At 48.4% G+C, this 7,667-nt stretch overlaps 1 non-coding gene across 1 annotated transcript; it reads right to left on the bottom strand.

Moving 5' to 3' along the window:
* Nucleotides 1-6,438: 6,438 nt before the first annotated feature.
* On the bottom strand, nucleotides 6,439-6,630 carry LOC148647546 (U2 spliceosomal RNA). Its single transcript, XR_015927052.1, has one exon. It is a non-coding gene; the product is annotated as a U2 spliceosomal RNA (small nuclear RNA).
* Between the last annotated feature and the right edge of the window lie 1,037 nt (nucleotides 6,631-7,667).

Raw genomic sequence — 7,667 nt, 5'->3', positions numbered from 1 at the left:
CTTTCAAATATGAACATAAACAATTCACAAATTACAGACAACCAAAATACATAACCCGTAAACAGTCAACCTTATAACACAACCCCAAACAAAATACGAACCCAATACATAGCAAATCAATATCACAACTCATCATTATACATTTCCATCATTCCCTCATAATCCCACCCCTCCTGCAATTATAACTCTCAAATCAATCCTTATAGTAAACAAACAAACCTTTCCATCTTTCTTTTGCAGCATGGTATCCCCTTTTCCTTACATCCAATGTTAACTCATTTCTAATTCTGTACAAGAAACTGTTATACAAACCCACCTCACTTGTATGTACTCCATTTTTGGCCAACTTATTCCGTGCTCTCCATAACTCCAGTTTCACCATACTTATTAATATCCATAACATTAAACCAACCCCACGTGAATAAGTACCCTTCTTTATTCCATACAATATCATTTGCAGAGTAATTACAAATCTCGGTACCAATTTCTCAAACACTCCATTACACATTCCCCACATCCTTCTTGCATACCCACATTCCCAAAATACATGGTTTATTGTCTCCTGTTGCTTACATAACGCTCTAGGACATTCCTTCTGCAAGGTCAACTTGTGCCTATATAAAACGTCACGCACTGGGAGCCGTTTCCAGGCTATGAGCCAGTTCAGATCCATCAATTCGTGGCTCAATTCCTTGGGTTGTATTTGACCCCATACTTCATCCGGCAATCCACCAACCAGCTCCACTCCATCCTTTGTTGCAACTTCTTCGTACAGCACTCTGTGGCTGAGCAACAATGCAGCCTCCACTCCACTTGCATGCCGCTGGATCCACACCGTGGCATGCCGGTAGTGCCAAGGTAAGTCTTCTCCGTGGGGGGTCTTATTGTCCCATTTAGACAGTCCTCTTAGTTTCCCTGCTAACCAAAACCTCACAAAGTATTGAGATACATGAACAAAAGGCTCTTTAAGAGCAACACACAAAGAGGCCACAAAAACACAGTTAATCTTCATAGGCAAGTTTGGAACTCCCCTTCCCCCTTTCCCAATAGGTCTAAACATGTCAGTCCTTTTTACATATTCGTATTTTTTTCCCCAAATGAACCAAAAGGTCTCTCTTATCAAATATCTATTTAATCTCAAAGGTATCGGATACACTGCTGCCAAATAACTCAGAACAGACAAAACTTCAATCTTAATTACAAGCACTTTACCTATATGTGTTAAACTTTTATTTGACCACTGGCCAAGTCTTACTCTCACCTTTTCCAATTTCTCTAGCCAATTATAATTGGCCGCATCCCCTTCTTTGAAGTGAACTCCCAGTATCCGCATTGGATCCCTACAGACCTGAAGTCCACTCACTCTCTCTTGCCTATCTCTCCATTTCCCAAAAAACTTGATTTTGCTCTTTTCCTTATTTAACCTAGCACCAGAAGCTGCAGCAAAAAGCTCAAAAAGCTCCAGCGCCCTCTGCAGGTCGGTGTCAGAAGACATAAACAAAGTTAAATCATCCGCATATAGAGCTATCTTAGCCCTTTGTCCACCACCCCCAGGTATCAACACCCCCTCCACTTTCGGGTCTAGACACACTAAACGGGCATATGCTTCAATGTAAATAACAAAAAGCAAAGGAGACAGAGGACATCCCTGCCTTACCCCTGAGTTCTGCCAAACCATATTCCCAATATACCCATTTATTAAAATCTTACTTCCCACTTCTGTATACAAGGTCTGAATCCACCTAATGAAGGTTGAGCCAAACCCCATCTGCTCCATAACCTTCCACAGAAAAGAGTGGGAGACCCTATCAAAGGCCTTTTCCAAATCCAAATTTACTAACATAAGTGACAGGTCCCTTTGTCCTGTCCAAGCTATCAAATCCCTTATCAATTGTAAGGTCCAACTTATTTTTCGACCCTGAACCCCACACGTTTGCTCTATGCCAACAACAGATGGCAGTACCCTTTTCAGTCTATTGACAAGCACTTTGGCAAAGAGCTTGTAGTCCGTGCACAAAAGCGTCAACGGTCTCCAATTCTTCAAATCAGTAACCCTACCCTTCTTAAACAGCAATGTTAAAATCCCCGTCCTCATTGAAATCCCCATATGCCCCTTTTTAAAAATCTCATTCATAACCTGGAGCAGCACGTCACTCAACTCATCCCAAAACATAACATAAAATTCAGCAGGTATGCCGTCAACACCAGGCACCTTACCCTTTTTCATGTCACTCTTAACCTCATTTAATTCCTTTAAAGTAAAGGGTTCCTCTATGCTCAACCTCTCTTTCTCTGCCACTACTTGTGACACCTTTCCCAACACTTCCTGCACTGCCTCCTCCTTTATTCCCTGCTCTGTAAAAAGTTCTTGGTAAAACTCAAATGCCACTTCCAGCATTCCATCTCTGTCTGACACCACCTGCCCTAACTTATTCTGTACCCCCTCCATCACCCTCCTTCTCTGCCTTTTCCACAAACTATTAAACTGAAATGTTGAACAAGTTTCCGAGAACTGCAATTTATCTATATGTAACTTAAATAAATATTTACGCGCCCTTTTCTCATAATATTCCCTCAATTTCCTTTTTAGCGTATAAATCTCCTCTAAATCCACAGGCAAACCTTCATTGCTTTTCTCATATAAACAGTTCAAACTTTCTTGCAATACTCTCCCTTCCTTCCTTTCCTCTATCTGTCTCCTCATGCAATATTCCCTTGTTTCTTTCTGAATCCACCTTTTAACTGATTCCCACCACTTTAAAATGGGAATATGCCTACACCTTGTTCTTTTCCACATTGTCATCTTCTTCCTTATCAACTCCCTATACTCAGCATCCTCTAGAACCTCAGTGTTAAGTTTCCAGAACCCTTTTCCAAACCTAATACCAGTACCAGCAATCTCAACCATCAAAATGTCATGATCAGAGTGCCAGAAGGGAGATGTTAACACACTCCCTATCCCCAAGTCTCTGGATGCAAAAATATAGTCTAACCTTTTGGCTAAACCCATTGCATTCCTCCATGTAGGGACAGGTTTCCCCTTAGGAACTCTTACAACACAGTCTATCAAACCATATTGTCCTAACAGTTTGCGCATACACTTTACGTCCGGGCTGTCCTTATCTTTCAAATCAATATTAAAATCCCCTCCCATAACTACTTTCCTATTTGTTAAACAAAAAGGAGCCAAATTCGCATAAAAAGCAGAGCGCTGTGCCGCCACTGCAGGAGCATACACACACACAAACCGGAAATTCACTCCACTCACCACAACATCCACGCTCATTAGCCTACCGGCCACGCCCACTTCACTTCTTTCCACTACAAAGTCGTGGGACCCAAACAAGATCCCGATGCCCGTTGAATGTACTCCTCCCACGCTCCATCTGGACGTTCCTTTTACCCATTCACCTGTAAAAGACTCCACATCCCTGCTATCTTTTAAATGCACTTCTTGCAAAAAGCAAACAGTGAATTCCAAAGACTTCAAATAATCAAAAACTGCTGTTCTTTTAATTCTGTCCCTCAAACCCCTTACATTAAGTGTCAAAATCTTCATCATAAATAAATTGGTTTAACAATAACCATCATTCACCCATTTTTTTGCAAGTAACGTGAACCGTACGAACACCATCTTATTTTCTTCTTCACTCGGCCCACTTATCAATAAAGCCCCCACCTTTTCTTTAGATCTCTCCACCTCTACGTTTACATTCTTGTACTCTTTTAACATTTTCTTAACACCCCCCGACTCCGCAGGGTATACTATATTCCCATTTGACCACTTACATGCACTTATAAACTCCTTATGAACATTCAACTTAAGCTTTGCACCCTGCCTACTACTTTTTTTCTTTTCAAAACTAGCCTCAGCTGCCTCTACCTCACTCACCCAACCCTTCATCAAATCTTCTAATTGGAACCTCTTTACTCGCAGCTCTTTAGCATCTTCTGCATAAACCTGAAATGTACATATTTCGCCCGACCTCACTTCCGGTCTTAAATTAATACCCATTTTCCCAAATACAGATCCATCGAAGAGCTCAGGCCATGCAATAGTCGCTGTCTTAGCGTCCCATCTGCAATACCTCCTGAAGATCGGATGTAAAAGCGCTTCAAACCACACTTCTTTCTCCTTCTCCGCCACCTCACCAGGTAAGTCGCTGTCTTGCGTTAACATTTGCAGGGACACATTTGACGATGACAGAGGCGATTCTGACACGCAGGCTGTCCCCTCTCCCCCCTCTTCCAAGGTAGGCATCGGGGTTACACTGTCTTCACTTAGCTCAGACGACTCCTGCCACATCTCGGGAACTTCCTCACTTCTTCCTATCTTCTTACCCAAGTCTTCCTCCGACTCTGGATGTTTCCTCTTGACTTTACACTTCAAATGAATCTCTCCCTCCTCAGCATCCTCCATTCTGTCCTCCTCACCTCCCTCCACTCTGTCCGCCCAACCTATTGCATCCACTGCCTTCTTCATCAACTCCAATCCCGGCATATCTCTTGAAGTCCCGACCTCCTGATAGTCCACAGAAGGACTTATACCCAGTATATCCTCCTGGTCTCCTTCTGCCTGAGCCTGCTCTTTATCAGCCTCATCACTCACAGATATGTCCATGTTGTCCACATCTCCATCCATTGCAGCCTCCTGTCTGCCCTCCGGAGCACTTGAGGCTGAACGCATCCCAGCGGCACCCCGCACAACCTCTGCATAGTTCTTCTTCCTCTTATCACAATCTTTAAATGTGTGCCCCTCCCCTCCACACAGATTACACCTCACCTCCTCTGTGCAATCAGCCATCCAATGCCCCACTCCTCCACATTTCCTGCACACCTTTTCCCTACAATCCGCAGCGTGATGGTCGGGCTTCCTGCAGCGTCTGCACACTGAAGGCTGTCCATAATAATATAAATAGCCATTGTTCGAGCCAATCGAAAAGGTTGCTGGGGGGTGCAAAAGACCATCCGGGGAATTCGCATCGAAGCGGAGCCTCACTCTATATCGATTCTTCCCTGTCCAAACTCTCTTTCTGTCCATCATTTTAGACCCAAGCCCCTGTATGTCAACAAACCTCTTCAGGAAATAAACAACATCTTCCTCTGGGACATACGGGTTAAACATTGTAACCGTTAAGGTTCTCAATTCCCGGGCAAAGAGAGGTTCTATTATGTAATCCACAAATGGCTTAGCATCCTTCCTCAAATTGACAGTGTTCCATATCTTCATTGCTAAGTCCTCGGTGTACAAAGAAAGATCAAAAATCCTCTTACCGGGAAAGTCCTGCAAGCAGAAGATGTCCTCGGGCTCCAACTCCAAGGCTTTGAACAGCACCTCCTCTTCAAAAGCATCCCTTGAGACCAGCTCCGTCCTCTCGTCTCCAACCCGTTGCACAAAACGCACAGTATGCCTCGCTCTCCCCTCTCGTGTCCTCGCTGCTCCTTCCATCGTAGAAAAAAAGGCCGGAAACCTCCGCCTCTGAGAAAAAAAACTTCCAGGAAAGTCCCTGAAGCGCGATCCCTGTCTCTCTCTCCCCCCAGCCAAGACCAAGCTGCGGACAAGCCACACACTTGATCTTAGCCAAAAGGCCGAGAAGCGATGCCCACAAAGGCGCGGACCGACGCGCGGGCGTTCCGCTGGCGCACAGTGGCGCAGGCCGACTCCTCTGGAGCCCGGGACCCGCGCAGCTGCCGGCCTCCCTGCAGCCAGAGGCCTGCCGCGGGACTCTGCTCCCCCTCTCTCTTGCCTGCCCGCCTGCCTTCCTGCCAGTCCCGGGCGGGGGCCCTGCTCTTTGATCTTCTGTCAACGGCCCGACAACGACCGCAGCCGCAGGGGGCGCCAGCCGCCCGGCCTCCTTAGCTTAGGCCCCTCCCACCGGCAGCAGCTGCGCCCAACCGGCTGCAAGCCAAAGCCGAGCGCCAGCACCTGCGGGCAGAGGCAAGGGGCAGCTCTCTCTCGGGAGGGAGGGAGGGACGGGGACGCGCGCGCACACACACACGCCTGCCTGCCGAAAAAAAAGAAAGAAAAGGTGGATATACTAAGTTTTTGGGAGGGAAAACGCCCAGCTGTCGAAAGGGGCCCGCCTGCAGGGACGGGGACGGACACACACGCAAGCAAGCAAGCAAGCAAGCAAGCAAGCAAGCAAGCAAGCAAGCCACGCCTGCCTCCCTGGGAAAAGGCTGAAAAACCTAAGTTTTTTGGAGGGAAAACGCACGGGAGCCGAAAAGGGGGCCGGCCTGCTTGCCCAGAGAGTCGAGACGCGGGAAAGCGCACAGAGGGAGCACGGGAACCGAGAGGGCGAGAGAGAGAGACAGAACACAGAGACACACAGATGGGGGACGAGGGACGAGACCCGAGAAGAAGGAGCTCCAGTCCACTTCGCTCGCTCGCTCGCTCGCTCGCTAGCTACCTACGTCTGTCTTTTCACCGCTGAGAGAAGGTGGTGCACCGCTCCCGGAGGCGCTGCAATACCGGGCCGATGCGTGGAGAGGACGGAGCAAGCTCCTGATCCAGCTCCCTGTTCCAAAAATCCGTTTAATATGTGGTCCCCCGATGGGGGACGTATCAGATATTAAACTGATAAGAACAGATTTTTTTTTATGTTTTATTAGAAATCAGTAACAAATGCTTTAAAAGTTTACTCTACCCTCCACCTTTACACCCATGTGATTAAGTCCTTCCATCGTTCACGTGCCGCGGCGAATCCCCATCGGAGGACGTCCCACCGGATCCTCCGTGAGACGTCCCTCTTGACACGCTTCAGGATGGCCGGCACTGACCTCTCCACCCCATGTTTGACCAGTTCTGATCTTGCGTCCCAGACCTGGAGCTTAGTTAGGCTGATCAGGAGCCACAGCAGAAATGCCGCATTCCATCTTCGGGAACCAGCCACACCCTTCATTACCGTATTCAGCGTCAGGAGGGACCCCAGGCCTACCTGTGCGTAAAGGTGCTGGCTGGACCTCCACACCCTCTGCACGAACCCGCACTCCCAAAAGACGTGGTTAACGGTTTCTTCCCCTGTGCAGCCGTGCCTCAGGCACTGGCTCTTCTTTGACAGTCCGTGCGAGTACATGACGGCCCTGACCGCCATTCGACCCCACACACCAAGCCAGTTCAGGTCTTTGAGCCTGTTGTCCAGGCCCTTTGGCTGGACCTGCTGCCAGATGTCACTGGGCACACCCAGGAGCGCTGGCCTGTCCAGTGCTGTGACCGCCAAGTACATCCTCCTATGGCTCAGCGCTACGTCCTTGTCCCGTACCTCTGGATGTGCCCGCAGCCACTGCACTGCGTGGCGGTAGTGCAGTGGGAGCCGCTCAGCCTTCGGGGTCGTGTTCTTCCAGGCGGCCAGGTGTCTCATACTCGCTGCCAGCCAGAGGCTCACGAACCGGCCGCACAGGTGGGGCGGGTTACCGTGCAGGATGACGCACAGGTTGGCGACGAACACGCAGTCCAACTTCACTGGGAAGTTCGGGATCCCTCTGCCTCCTTCCACGGTAGGTCTGCACATGTCTGTCCGGCGGATCCGTTCGTATGAGTGGCCCCACACGAAGGTAAACACTGTTCTTACCAGTTCCTTCCTCCTCCTTGCTGGTAGGGGGTACACTACTGCCAGGTGGAGAAGCAAGGGCAGGATCTCCACCTTCAGCACCAGCGCCTTCCCTAT

This window comes from Lepisosteus platostomus, chromosome 15 (assembly GCF_059453375.1).
Source record: "Lepisosteus platostomus isolate fLepPlt1 chromosome 15, fLepPlt1.hap1, whole genome shotgun sequence".
Lineage (NCBI taxonomy): Eukaryota > Metazoa > Chordata > Actinopteri > Semionotiformes > Lepisosteidae > Lepisosteus > Lepisosteus platostomus.
This window is presented reverse-complemented; position numbering and strand designations above follow the sequence as displayed.